The sequence below is a fragment of the Aedes albopictus genome, chromosome 2 (assembly GCF_035046485.1).
Source record: "Aedes albopictus strain Foshan chromosome 2, AalbF5, whole genome shotgun sequence".
NCBI lineage: Eukaryota > Metazoa > Arthropoda > Insecta > Diptera > Culicidae > Aedes > Aedes albopictus.
The window spans coordinates 402,614,301-402,629,950 of NC_085137.1; positions in this window are offsets into that span (position 1 = coordinate 402,614,301).

Genomic DNA, 15,650 nt, shown 5'->3' on the forward strand with positions numbered 1-15,650 from the left:
TTAAAAGATACTACACCGTCTTTAACCAGAGGTTGCACAGACTGAACGATTACAAACATGAGACAACAGACACACGAACACCCACTGGTCCAGTGGAGAATTTTTCGATTGACGAAAAGTTTTCTCCAACTAAAGCGGGAATCGAAGCCACACTCGGAGGCTTACGAAACGCCTAGATGACTGACGTTGCTAACCGCACGGCCACGAAGCCCACAACAATCAACAATTGTTGGCTTGAAATTTTTCATCCGATGATGCCTCCAGTAGTTCCTTTTTAGATTCCTCTAGAATTATTTCGAGAATTCGCCCAGGAGTTTCTTAGCAATAGTCGTGCATTGGGGTCATTATGACCCAGACAGGCACGCTGAACTTTAGCTAACGCACAAAGAAGGTTAAGGTGTTCCTCAAGTGTGTATGAGTTCCAGCAGGCATATCTGGGTAAATTTTAGCAAATACCCCAAGTAACACACTTGTCATTGAAGAGTCACGGCGGCGCAAATTTTTGTTGTGCTGAGGTCACTGTGACTTACATATAACAAATAATACTTGTTAGAAGTAAATCACAGTAATTTCTACGCAACAAAAGCCTGCGCCGCTGTGATTCTTCAATGACAAGTGTGTTACTTCGGGTATTTGCTAAGATTCACCCAGGTATTCCTGCTAAAACTCATCCAGCATATTTGATGGGATTTTCAAAGGATTTCCTATTCTGCTAAAAAACTTCTGTGATTTCTCCAGAAGTTCTTCCAAAGATTCCTTAGAAGTTTGCGTCTGTGGTAAAAGGATTACGGGCGGAATTCTCCAGGAATATCTGATAGAATTCCACAAAGAATGTCTTCAAAGATTCATCCAGAGATACCTGATTTGATTTTTCAAGGTATCCCTGCTTAAAATTTTCCAGAAATTCTTTCTGGGATGCCTCCAGGACTTTTTTTTTGATAATTACTTCAGGAATTCTTCCTGAGTTTTTACCATGGATTCTCACCCTTCCATATGTGTGACCCTTCTTTAAATTTCAACAAGGATTCCTTCAATGCACAATGGAAAAAAATAGGTATATAACGCGAATAAATTCAATTTCTCTGCTTGCAGTGGATGGATCTGAATGAATTTTGGACATTAACTGTAAAAATCTCTACAGCTTCAGATTCGGAGGGTGTCATTCGCTACACGTTTTACCCCAGTGGAATTTTTTACAGAAATACAAGTTAAGTTCATTTATTTTGCACTGCAATCGGGAATAGAAGAGGATTGTCTCAAAAAGGCGTGAGAGAGCGGGGTAAAACGAGCTCAGTTCACTGATTTCCAGCATTGTGCAACGAATGACACCCTCCTTATCTGAAAGAAATTTTTACAGTTTGTGTGTGTGTACAATCCATCTCCCACTGACCGGCAGTGCTTTTATGGAAGAAATTTGTTTACATATTTGTGTTTTTTATTTTTTTATTTTTTATTTTTTTTTCTGAAAGAAATTTTTACAGTTTATGTCTAAAATTCATTCGAATTCATCCACTCCGAGCAGAGATATTAAATTTATTCGCGTTTCATACCTATTTTTCCCATTTTGCAGTGCTAGAATTTCTTCAGAAGTTCCTGCTGAGATTTTAACAGAAGTTCCCTAAGATATATTTTTTTTTCTGGGAATTGTACCAGGGATAACTGTGTCTATTGCGGTAGAAATTCATCTGTGGATAAATCACGGAAGTTTTCCAAGTATTCCTCCAGGAGTTCCATTTATATTTATTCCTTCAAGAGTTCTGAGTGCCCGTGTAGTTGCCGGCTTAGAATAGCACTACGGACCCCCTGTTCCGGAGGTAAAAGTCCTCCAAACAGGGAGCCCCAATCCAAGGTGTCAGGCGACCCGTGCTGAGGGATGAATGGTTGAGGGGGTTTAAAACATGGTCGATCTTTAACGGAGCCCGTAACGTGGGTAGATCTCCCTTTTGGGTTGCGTTACGGAGTAAGATCTACCAAATTCAACCCTGGTGACATCCAGCTTGTTAAGCTAGGGTAATGCGTTTTGGTAATAAGGATTCATGGGTACAAAGCCCTTGTGACTAGTGACAGTTTCTAAAATTGCATTTATTTTGCCATACGGATAGTTAAAGACTCGGTTTGTCCTCGCCGAGACTACACTTGATGTAAGGAAAACAAACATGCTTTGCGTATCTAATTGCGTAATAACCTACTAAGGACTGATAAGTACTGGTGATACAAGGACTCACGTGAATTCTTATTACCGAACACATTCTCTATTTTTACAGCGTTTTGCAACTAGCCTAAAGTCCCGGGTTTTTCAATGTTGTCCTGGGACTAAACTAGGAGCAAGACAAGGATGAAGCAAGAGTTCCGATGCATGGACAAATATCAGTTCTACCGTTTTGTTTTTCTCCGAAATATAATCGATTAAGTATGTATGATTAAGGGCGCACTTTCGCTGGGATTTATTTCCCTGTGAAAACGGTACTTTTTCATCACATTCGATTTCTCGAACCTCTGAGGTAACAAAACAAGATCTGTACAGAAATCGATGCTCCATTGCATTTCAATGACAATGGAGTAGTACGACATGCACTAAATACTAAGGAAACGGGTATTACCACAGAAGATCTAAATACTGCTCGCAGTGGCCATCCGAATAGAAAAAAAAGAGTTCTGAGAATTTTATCGAGGATTCGTCCAGTGATTTCTCAAAAAGCTGCTCCAGGGATTCATCAGTGAATTAGTCTAGTGGTTTTGTGCAAAATTTCCTCTAAGAGTAAGCGAGCTTTTCCGTTACTGGTGTTCTTACTCCCAGTATCACATGAAATCGAATTCGCTTTCAATGTAGACTATTCTAATCTTATTTGGAGTTTAAATGCTATTTTCCAGTAGGGATCTAATGTCAAGAATGAGTAGAAAATGTAATGGTTGTGCTGTAAAGAGCTAAATAACATTTCTTATCAATTGTGGCACCAAAAACTCTCATAAAACTATGAAATTGGTCGTATAACGCATAAATGGGTATGTAGCAGGCTTGGTTCCACGAGTGGTGTAATATCATATAGACTATTAGCGATATAAGACACGCTTATTATTTAAATATTAAAAAGGTGGAACCAAAAAAAAGTTACGTTATATCGAGTTACATAATATCGAGGTATATCTGTAATCATTTTGAAGCATTTGCTAGAAAATAGTCTGTGATGATTAATTCGATCACACATGTCCTCGTACCTACAGGACGATTTGGGCAATCTATCGAAACATGGCTGTAGTGACGCCTGAGGTGAATAAGCGAGCTAACTTCCGTGTTTCAAATCATTTTAAAATAACACACGATAACGCAGACTTCGATAGTTTAGAAGTGTTGAATATCCCAAGAATTCAACAAAGTGAACTAGAAATTCAAAACTTCGGCCCGATAGCAACTCCAACAATCATTTAACACTAAATATGCAAACTTTCATTAAAATATTTAGTTTATGAGAAAGGCTTGAGGGTGCAAATCGTACGTAATCATTCATTCGCCAGATCTCACTCTGTTACCCACCAGCCTTACTCCGTCCAGAAGTCCAAGATAATTTTGTTCCCATAGTTATATGTTCAAAACAAGAAATTTTGTTAAAAAATGGGCTGCTGGCATTTTTTTTTTCATTTACACTAGGGCTTAAACGGGTCAAGAAGCAAGAGAAGACTAAAAAAGTCATTACGAAAAGATCCAGTCAGTGCAACCGCGAATTGAATCCGGAAACTCATAGAATGATCTTTATTAACCTTTCAGGACGCGCCTTCAAGCAACCGAAACTGCACCACGCTCGCACTGTATACGAAGAGCGAGGTTTTATGGCAGTGTTGTACTTTTTACAACAGCGCGCGCGCTGAAGGGTTAACACGTTGCCATTCAAATTAACAGCATGAAGCGCATTAAGGTGCAAACTTACTTTTACAAATAAGCTTCAGTAGCCTCCAATTTGTACGGCTTCTACCAATCCTAAAGGTAACTAATGACTCTAATCCGTATTTTGCATGATCTTGCAACGCTGTTTTGCAACATGTTCGAACATCACCTCCTCAAAAGTGCATCGAACTTCTAGGGCTTCCCGAGTGTCGGTCAATTGAGGTTGAGTTGGGACGAAAGGATGTACCAAAAGAACCCCAAACAAAAAAGTGCACCGTTTGTGCAGCAATGCTCAATGACGACGATGGCGATGCATCCCACCGGCATCTCATTCGCCACGGTGCGCTGGTGAACGCCATGTGGGAACAAGTGCTAATTGCACAATTTGTACAGTTCTGGAGGACGTGGAAGAGTAGGTTGCAAGCGCCATAACACAGACGGACACGGGAATCCAAACAACACATGTAGCTACTGAGCACACGTGACTTCGTCGTCCTCGAGACAGGCGGCGCTGCTATCCTTGTCGTCCAACCAAACATCATCATCACCATCATCGTTGTCTCCATGCTCATCAAAAGCGTTCGTTCATCGAATGGATCGTCCTCATCGTCGTTGTTACAACAACACAAGAAGTGAACCAGAATTAGTGGAGAAACGAATCGAGTCGCCCACAGAACACGCGGCCAGTGACATGATTCGATGGGCAGAAGAAGTAGCAAGAGAAAAAAAACGTCGCCCTGATGTGCATCAACTTTGTTGGGAAGGATGCATCGCATAGCGGAAAGGAAACTTCCTGCTGCACCCCGACGACCTTTGTACGGGGAGTGCGTAGTGCAGCGAGCGAGGAAGAGGAATCGTGGCTCACAGTTTCTGAGGTTTTATTGTGTCGTGTTCTCTCCGGCTTTTTTTTTTTGTTAATATTTTTCGGGTCTCGATGAGAATGACGATTTCTTCTTATAGGCACCGCCATGTGCAGCAGCAGCAACAACAACGCGAAGACGACGCTGCATTTTTATTATTATTTTCTTGTCCGGGAGAGAGAGGTGCACCATTCGGTGCGTTAAGTTTTAATAGACGTGTGAGCGAAGGTGGTTAGTGTCGTCAAAAAGCTGTCAGCCGATTGCCATGCCAGCCGAGCCGTTAGAACGTGCAGCCTTAGAGTAACATCGTCCTGGATTGGGAATGCTTTTTTCTCCGTTCTTCCTTCAGTCAGCCAGGAAGACGGGCATGTGACAGGCAAGCTGCGAGGCGACAACAGCGCGGCACAAGACGAGCACCAGGTGGTTTGTTATGAGACTCGACTTTTGGTAATGAAACGATCCAGCCGTTTGGCAAACGGATAGGATGGGCTGATACTAGATTGTAATTTAAAATTTGGTGCGTTTTTATAATATTAAAAAAAAAAACTCCAAATGTCCCTAAAGAAATCTTGATAATTTGAAGTGAAATAGATAGTGATTTTGAAAAGTAGACCAGTTTCTCATACTTCTTATAAATTTTAGAATAAAATTTCAACAAGCATGTTAAGGCTTTGGGTCCATATAGCCGATACAGGAAGCGTAAGGGTATTCAACAACCCCCCCGCTTGCGAGTCAGCCGCGTAGTCGCCGGCTAAGAATAGGTCCACTAACCCCAATTCAAGGTGTCAAGCGACCCGTGCTGAGGAATGAGTGATCGAGGGGGTGAAAAAGATGCTCGATCTTTAACGGAGCCTGTGGGGTACCTGGGCACTCCCCACAGTATGCTGTCCCTTACCGCGTTAATGCAGAGCTCTGGCGTGGTGGACATTCTTTCCCGTGCTACTCGTGGGATTTAATCATGAAGTCAAATAAAAATCAGAATCTAGGTGGAAATAGTGGTGGGATCAACCCCTTCGCAAGAAGCGGGTTGATGAGATCTCCGACAAGGAGAAGTGAGGAGATAGGCGCTGGGAGTTGCGTACGCAGCTCAAGCGTGGGTGCTCCAGTCCACTTCCCGGCAAGCCAGCCGGTGGAGGTTATGGACGGAGCGTTGAGGGCCGTCAACCGAGGATCCAAAGGACGGTCCGCAATAGAGGTGGCTGAGCAGCAGCTTGGCAAAATCATCGACTTTGCGTCCACTAAGTCGAACATAAGCAAGGACCTGAAAACGGCCTTGCTTCGACTTAGGGCGTCAATCGACGATGCCAAGCAGGAGCACGCGGCACTCGCGTTGCTGACTGCTGCAGCAGCGGAGCCTGCAAATGAGAAAGTGCCGAAGTTTACCCAAACGGAGGCCTTCTCCTTCGCAGGAAGTCCGAATAAGGCGGAAGCGACTGCTCGCGACAAACGGGGCAAGCAATCGCAGAAGCGGGCGAGGCAACCGTCAGGCGAGGAGCTGTCTGGCGGTGCCCGCAAGGCCAGGCGAATCATTACCCCGAAAGTCGGTAATAATGCCGGAAGGTCGGACCCCAGCCAGGGTTCCCGGAAAGCTGGGAAGGGTGGGCCTGAAAAGGCTGGCCCGTCCCGGAACGATGGGAACAAGGGGTTGCGACCGCTAGTGGGCCCTCAACAGCCACAGAGTAGGGCGATCCAAGGGGAGGACCCCCCTTGGACGAAGGTAGAGCGGAAGAGGAAGAAGAAGGCGAATCCGCAGGTAGTAGCGCAGGACGCCAAGCCAAGGCGTAGGAGGGCAGGTGCCAAGCGCGAGAAAGGCGACGCTATCGTCATCAAGACGGAACAGTCCAAGTACTCGGACGTCTTGAAGATGATGCGAAGCGACGCCAAGCTTGAGGGTCTTGGAGCCGACGTACGCAGTATTAGACGTACTCGTACGGGCGAGATGATCCTGGAGCTGAAGCGCCAGAAGGAGCACAAGGGCGCCGCCTATAAGAGGCTGGCAGAAGAGGTCCTTGGTGAGGGTGTGCAGGTGAGGGCTCTGACACATGAGGCGACTCTGAAGGTCAAGGACATCGATGAGATCACCGAAGTGGAAGAGCTCGTCACGGCACTGCGGCAACAGTGCGATGTGCAGGTGGCCGCCGCAGCCGTTAAGCTACGGAAAGGGCCAGCAGGGACACAGATAGCTTTGGTTCAGCTACCTGTGGCGGACGTCAAAAAGTCCGTTAAAGTAGGGAGCATAAAGGTGGGTTGGTGTGTATGTCACCTGACATTCCACGAGCCACCAGAGGTTTGCTTCAGGTGTCTGGAACCAGGACACAAGTCGTGGGACTGCAAAGGCCCCGACAGGCGCAAACTGTGCAGGCGATGCGGCGCTGAAGGTCATAAGGCCCAAAGCTGCACGAGTCCGCCCATCTGCATGATCTGTACCGGGAAATCCTCGAACAACAGACATCCGATGGGTGGTCCAAGGTGCCCGGCCTTCAAGAAAGCCGCAGGGAACAACAAATCACAGTGCAGGTGACGCAGCTGAACCTGAACCACTGTGATGCGGCTCAGCAACTGCTTTGTCAGGCAGTTTCTGAGTGGGAGACGGATATCGCCATCATATCGGACCCATACCGAGTACCCGCCGGCAACGGCAACTGGGTCGCGGATGGGACCAGAAAAATGGCGGCGATATGGACGACGGGTAAATACCCCGTTCAGGAGTTGGTGTCTACTACCTATGAGGGCTTCGTGGTCGCCAAAGTAAACGGGGTCTTCTTCTGTAGCTGTTATGCGCCTCCGCGGTGGCCGATCGAGCAGTTCACGCAAATGCTGGACCGCCTAACGACCGTGCTAACAGGGCGAAGGCCGGTGGTAATAGCGGGCGACTTTAATGCCTGGGCCGTGGAATGGGGAAGCCGTTTCACGAACCAGCGGGGTCAGATCCTGCTAGAAACACTGGCCATCTTAGATGTCGACTTGGCTAATGTCGGTACCAAGAGTACCTTTAGTCGAAACGGAGCGGAGTCAATTATTGACGTGACCTTTTGTAGTCCTGGCCTAACAAGTAGTTCGAACTGGAGAGTAGATGATGGCTACACTCACAGCGACCACCTGGCGGTTCGCTACAGTATCGACTACAATAACAGCAGACAGCGGATAGAAGAAGAGGCGGCTAGGCCAAGGCCAAGCCCTCGCAGGTGGAAGACATCATACTTCGACGAAGGGGTATTTAGGGAGGCGCTCCGCCGTGAGCGAAACTTAATCGGTTTAGACGGCGACGAGCTGGTAGCGGTGCTCTCACGTGCGTGTGATGCGACCATGCCTAGGCGAGTCCACCCTAGAAATGGGAGGCCACCGGCTTACTGGTGGACCGACGCGATTGCGGACCTGCGCCGCGCCTGCCTACGGGCTAGGCGGCAGATGCAGCGAGCACGATCAGAGGAAGAGCGAAACGAACGGCGGGTGGTGTTCGCCGCTGCAAAATCCGCGCTTAAGACCGAGATAAGAGCAAGCAAAAAGGCCTGCTTTGAGGGTCTCTGTCAGAGTGCCAATACGAACCCGTGGGGTGACGCCTACAGGATCGTTATGGCCAAGACGAGAGGTGTGATGGCTCCTACAGAGCAATCTCCAGAGATGTTGGAGGGGATCATTGGAGGACTTTTTCCGCGTCATGATCCTAGTCCTTGGCCTCCTTTCGTAGGACAGCCGGGGACTGGGGCTGGCGATGAGGAGAGGGTCACCGATGTGGAACTTGCGGGGATAGCTAAGTCCCTTAGCGTAGGTAAGGCCCCAGGTCCGGACGGAGTTCCGAACCTGGCCTTAAAAGTAGCTATTGCAGAAGCTCCCGAGATGTTCAGGTCTGCTATGCAGAAATGCCTGGACGAGGGAGTTTTCCCAGAAGCTTGGAAGAGGCAGAGCCTGGTACTATTGCCAAAGGCGGGGAAACCACCCGGAGACCCGTCGGCATATAGACCAATATGCTTGATTGACACGGCGGGGAAGGTGCTCGAAAAGATCATCCTCAATAGAATGTTGCGGTTCACCGAGGGCGAAAATGGTCTTTCGAGTAACCAGTACGGCTTCCGGAAGGGGAGGTCCACCGTAGACGCTATCTTGTCGGTTACAAAAACCGCCGAGAAAGCACTCGAGCCTAAGAGGAGGGGAATTCGCTTTTGCGCGGTAGTTACTCTGGATGTAAGGAATGCGTTTAATAGCGCCAGCTGGTCTGCTATTGCCGATGCGCTCTTGCGTCTAGGGATACCGGAGTACCTGTACAAGATTCTCGGAAGTTACTTTCAGAATCGTGTACTAGTCTACGACACGGAGGTGGGTCGGAAGTGCTTTCACATAACCTCAGGAGTCCCGCAAGGTTCCATCCTGGGTCCGGTGTTATGGAATGTCATGTACGACGAGGTGTTGAGGTTAGAGTATCCAGTGGGAGTGGTGATTGTCGGATTTGCCGACGACATTACGCTCGAAGTCTACGGTGAAACGATCGAGGAGGTAAAGTTGACTACCAACCACTCGATCAAGGTTGTGGAGGCGTGGATGCGGTCCAGGAAACTGGAGCTGGCTCACCACAAGACAGAGGTGACGGTTGTTAACAACCTGAAGTCGGAGCAGCAGACGGAGATCAGTGTAGGGGACTGTACTATCCTGTCAAAGCGCTCCGTCAAACACTTGGGCGTGATGATCGACGATAAGCTTACCTTCGGTAGCCACGTCGATTATGCCTGTAAAAGAGCCTCCACAGCTATTGCGGCACTGTCCCGGATGATGTCCAATAGCTCTGCGGTGTACGCCAGTAAGCGCAAGCTTCTGGCTAGTGTTGCTACGTCCATACTTAGGTATGGCGGCCCGGCGTGGGGCACCGCGCTAAGTACTAAATGCTACCGACGGAAGCTGGAAAGTACTTACAGGCTTATGTGCCTGAGGGTTGCGAGCGCGTACCGTACCGTGTCACACGACGCTCTCTGCGTCATTACTGGTATGGTGCCTATCAGCATTCTTATCAGTGAGGACATGGAGTGCTTCGAAATGCGCGGCACAAGAGGCATACGCAGGACTGTCAGGATGGCCTCTATGGTCAAATGGCAGCGCGCGTGGGACAGTTCCACCAAAGGAAGGTGGACCTATAGGTTGATACCGAGGGTAGATAGTTGGATTAATAGGCGCCATGGGGAAGTTACATTCCACCTGACACAGGTCCTTACAGGTCATGGTTGCTTCCGACAGTATCTACACCGTTTCGGGCATGCGGATTCTCCCGAATACCAGTAGTGTGCTAGTTTAGAGGAAACGGAGGAACACGTTTTGTTCGTGTGCCCGCGTTTTCGCACAATGCGTGACCGCATGCTTGCCACATGCGGGGAGGACACAACTCCGGACAACTTGGTCCAGAGGATGTGTAGGGATGAGTTTAGCTGGAACGCCGTTTCAACGGCTATTACCCACATCGTCTGGGAGCTACAGAGGAGGTGGCGCGTGGACTCGGAGAATGGCTAGTCCAGATGCAGTACAAGAGGTGGTCCAGGGTTTCGGAGTCGGCTTCGTAGGTCATACCGGTGCCCTGCGGTCGAGATCGACCCTTACAACGATTAAGTGGCCGCGGAGAGGAAGTCCCGGTAGCGGTGCTGTCGTGGCGTCGGTCTACTGGGTTGGATCCGAGCCCGCGGTTGGAAAGGGGTCCCCGGCAAGGGTCGGGGTAGGTGAGATCCTGCTGTCTGCAACCTACGGGTGCATCTGATAGGGCCTGAAGGGTAGTGATACCCTTCCTTTGCGGGCAGGTCAGATCGGGTTGCACGTGGGCATCAGTTCTTGATGTCCGCTCAGCAGTAGGGCGCGGGCGGGGTTGACCCTGCCCGCCTTCCGAGGACAAAGGGAGTGGCGAGGACCACTCGGGAAACTGGCTAAGCGCCAGCATGCTAGCGTGATGGACTCTCCAAAGCGAGCCATCGATGTTCGTTGCTGCAGGCTACGCAGCTAACCTTGTGGGTGCGATGTGCACTAGCCCCTCTCTGAAGCAATACCTTCTTGGTGGTTCCGGAGAGACGTAGGGTTTGGCGACCATAGGAATGGTTTAGTGGGTACGAGGAGAGAGTAGTCCTGGATTTTACTTTTGTTGTAGAAGACGGCCTGTCAGACCTACACTACCCTAACCTTCTGTTAGGGTGTCTGTTGTGCAGATTATCCCCCTATGGTTTAGAAGGAAAAAAAAAAAAAGGGTATTCAACATGTCCATGCTGAGGATGATGGGATCGACTTCCGGTTGGTCCAGTAACTTTTCGTAAAGCATATTTTCAAGTCTTTATGGGCATATAATATGTTCGTTCAACTCATATGATATACACAGAGGAAGCTCTCAGTTAATAATTGTGGATGCAAGTGCTAGAACACTAAGCTGAGAAGCATGATATGTCCCAGTGGGGCACTACAGCAAGAAGAAGAATAATAATAAGTTAAAGCTTCAGACTGTGGCTGGCCGACAAAATAATCCTAACTTTCTAAGTCAGTATTGGGTTCCGCAATATACAAGTGGAAAATAACTGACATTTGATAAGGTATCGCGCCACTTGGGCGGTGGCTTCTATAGGGTAACCAATATAATTTGGACCCCCATATATTTTGGACCCCCTGGGTCGAATTATCACAACTTACACAGACTTAATGAAGAGATTACGCAAAATTTTAGAATCATTCGCTAAATTACATTGCTCTACACGGGTGGCAATCATTTCCTCACTGGAAATATCATTATTTGTCTTGAAATTAAATTTAATCAATCTGGTCATCCATGCGAGTGTCGCAACATGTTTACAAAAAGAGATTGCGGTGCTGAGGAAACTTGCAGATGTAAACAAAAACGTTTATCATTCTAGCGCATTAAATTCGCAAAGTTCGTGTAATCAGCCTTCGTCAATCAAGTAATTAGGATGTGATCCAACTTATTCAGGTGGCAGATTCTTCGAAAATAGTTTCAAACGGGTTTAAACACCGGGTGTCCAAAATATATATTTCAGAGGGTCCAAAATGTATTGGGGTGTCCAAAACAGTGTTAACTGATGCTTGAAAAATCAGTCATTTTCATCAAATATTCAGCCAGAAATGACCTTGTGTATATTTTTAACGGACAGCGGAGGCTTTTACGATCATACTAACATCATCATTATGGGTAATATCATCTGAATCTGTTTGATTTTGACTTAAACTCAAACTAATGTCCTCTAGGGGTCCAAAATTCGACCGTTACCCGGAGACCGGAAAGTCTCGGCGGTTTTCAAAATCATTTAGAGTGTTTCAAGAGGTTTTTATGGGCATTCTAGAGCTATAGCTCTAGATATATCTGGGGATATCAGAGGGTGTTAGGGAACTTCATGGAGTGTAAAGGACGTTTTATGTGGTCTCATCAATATTTTAGGTAGTCTCAAGAATTTTTAAGGACGTTTCAAAAGGTATCAAGAAGTTTTTAAAGGCGTTTTGGGGTCATTTTATGTGTTGAAGTGACGTTCCAGAGGGCTTAAGAGGATTTCAAAAGATTAAAAGACTTCAAGGCGGTTCCAGGGATTAAAGGGTCTTCAGAGCCAGGACGCACTTCAACTACCATACAACTATCATGGAGTGGCTTTTCAACCACTTGAAACGTCCTGAAACCCACTTAAATGCTCCCGAAATTAAGGGAATGCCTACGAAATATCTTGAAACATCCTGAAATTCTCTCAAATGCTCCAGGACTTCTCATAAAACTAACGAAAACTTCCTCTAATATAAATGGTTTAGAAGGGGTTCTCAAACTTATTCAGCTTGCGACCCACTTTTGATTTTGATAGAATTTTGCGACCCACCAGCACGTATTTCTCATAAAACACGTATTTTATGCAAATTTGGACTGACTTTTTTGACAAGTTCATTTTATCACTTTCATATACTTAAAGCCTGCGCACTTTAGAATCGGTACACTTTCAACCGGCTGCCGCTCAAAAACGGTGTCACTAGGAAAAAAGTGTTGTTAGAAGCAATTGAAGCTTATCTATTGTAGTTTGTAGAAAAAAATATAAAATTTGCTGTTTTTATATTTTTAGATGAACTATTGATCGGAATTCGTAAATAGTGCCAGTTTTTTCTGCACACATTGAGCAAAAACCAATCATTGTCAGATTCAAGATTTGTGTAGGAATATATAATTATCAAACCCACCAATTACGCAGTATAGAATAGTTCTTGGTATTATGATTGTTGATTAAAGGAGGTAAAATATTCCATGAGTGTTTTAAAATTTCCAATATAGCTATGGTAAGCCTTTGAAGGGTTTTATGGAAAATCAAAGACTTGCATAGATATTTAAGATCAAAAAAGTTGTTTTCGCATAAGCTTTAGTTCAGCAAATACGCATACGGGAAGGATACTATACGAATAGTATTGGTATACAAGAAACCAATGATTTGATGCAGAACAATATAAATAATCGTGGCTCGGAAGCTGTATGGACTATTGCTGACGAAATTCATTGGATGTGTTTTGATGGCGTGAAATATCTAACGATTTTTTAAATAAAACTGAATCTACTCAGAAGTTTTTTATTTGTGATCATAGAATCACATCTATAGTTCCATAATCTATATGGTTTTCAGTGTTTTATCCATGAAAACTATCTTATTTTAGGCTAATTATGAGGAGTTAGTCTTGTGACTGTTAATTTCCGACTACTGTGAGGGAAAACTGCTAATAATTCCAAAAATAATCCAGGTTTCGATATGAATTAAGTTGGGCCACTTGAATTGGGGAATTGTAGATCCAAAAAAACGATCTCAGAATATATTTTTTCATAAAAAATTAGTTTGAGTAAAATTATGTTTTGAATATAGCGTGAATGGACAATAATGCTATAAGTTTATTATGGTCTTGTGAATCATATTTGTTAAGAGTTTAATGTCGTAACTTGTTTTGAGCATATGTTTGATGAGTATAATTTTGTTTCTTCTTGAACAAACTGTGAAATTTGAAAACATTGACGATCATTGGTTTGTGCAGAATAAAATGGCATAAATTTCACAATCAGGTCAAAGTTTTATCTTGAAGAAATAAAAACTGATTTTTTCATATTTTTCCTACAAAATACAATAAATAAGCTTCATTTGCTTCTTACAACATATTTTTCTAGGTTAAACCGTTTTTGATCTGCAGCCGGTAGAAAGCGTACCGATTCTAAAGTGCGCAGGCTTTAGATTACGTAGTTTTCAAACTAAAAAATATATTATTTTTTGTTTTTTGAAAAGTCTAAGCAAGGTTAAGGTGCCCAAGTGTTCAGATTTAGTAAACTTTAGTCTAAAAAAATTGAGATAAGTTTTTCATATATTTAACCAGTCTGACTGAAAGCAGCACTACAGAACAGGTTTTGGGTGTTCTCTCAAGAAATAAAACTTAAAAAAATACAATTTATACACATTCTTATATAACACTAGCTGTCCCGCCAAACGTTGTTCTGCCTGCCTACTGTGGTTTTGACATGCAGCTCCAAAGGGACGTCCCCCGTAAAGTCGTCTGTATGGGAGCCCCCCGTTCCCGAGACCGTAGATGTCTCACACCAAGCTAAGAACCTTCCCCGGCCCCAACAGTACCCACATACAAAATTTCACACCGATCGGTTCAGTAGTTTTCGAATGCATAACGGTCAGACAGACAGACAGACAGAAATTCATTTATATATATATATATAGATAGATAGATATAGTGGTGATGTTGTGCCTCTGGAGAACTTCAAAATGAAAGATCGGTTTGAAAATGCTATACATATTTACAGCGAGTGGGTGAACATCAAGTAGTTTTAGAATTATAATATGTACTGCTGGTTGGTCATATGAATCCTCTTGACAATTTTTGTTACATCCTCCATACACACTTATTTTATTTCTATTTTTATTAAAATCATTTTTCGGCTGTTTTGATTTCCATTAAAGTTCAGCTCATCGATATTTAGCAGAATTTTACCAAAGTTTAGCATAACTTAAGCTTGGTAAAGGTAAGGTTTCTTGACAAAGTTTGGTGATTTATTGCTGATTTTTTGGCAATTCTGCTGAACTTGGTGTGTAAATCAAACTGAAAATGCAAACTACAAGTAACAACTTAAACTCATTTTTGCAGAACACAAGTGAAAGCTAAAATTTTACCATGATCTTGATTGAAAACCCATAGTTTCTGAATCGATTTCAGAACACAGACAAGAGTTTCAATATTCAATATATTCCAGAATAAGGCTTTTAATACAAAGTTTTTAATATAATTAAGGAGAAACGAGAAACGTTATTTCTAGAAATTACTCTGTCGTTCTCCAAGGGAGTGTTTGTGAATTAATAAATGGCAAGCTGACATAAGTTAATTTAGATTTATTACAATATCGGTCAAGCCTTCGCGACCCACCAAAAATATACCCGCGACCCACCAGTGGGTCGCGACCCATAGTTTGAGAAACGCTGGATGGTAGACACTGCTGAAATCCCCCTAAGGTAACCTGAAACGATTCAATCCACTGAAACGCCCTGAAATGCTCAATAACTCATTAAAAAACGCTTAAATTTTCTGATAATTCTATGAAACACTTCTGACACCGACTGAAACCACATAAAACGCCCCTCAAATCCCTTCAAACGCCCTAAAATCCTCTTGAGAACCTTAAAACTTCGTAGAATGCCTTAAAATCCTCTGTAGCTTCTTACAACGTTTTTGATGCCTCTCTGAAACCCCTTAAAATACCGCTAGACCTCTTTAAACGCTCTCAAATCTTGTAAAACAGTCAGAAACCTCTTTGAAACCCCTTAAAACATTCCTGAACATCCTGAAATGCACCAGAAAACTCCTAAAGCTTCCTGAAAGTCACTTAAACCCCTTGAAATGTCCAACATGCAACCTCGCTGGGTCAGAACACGTTT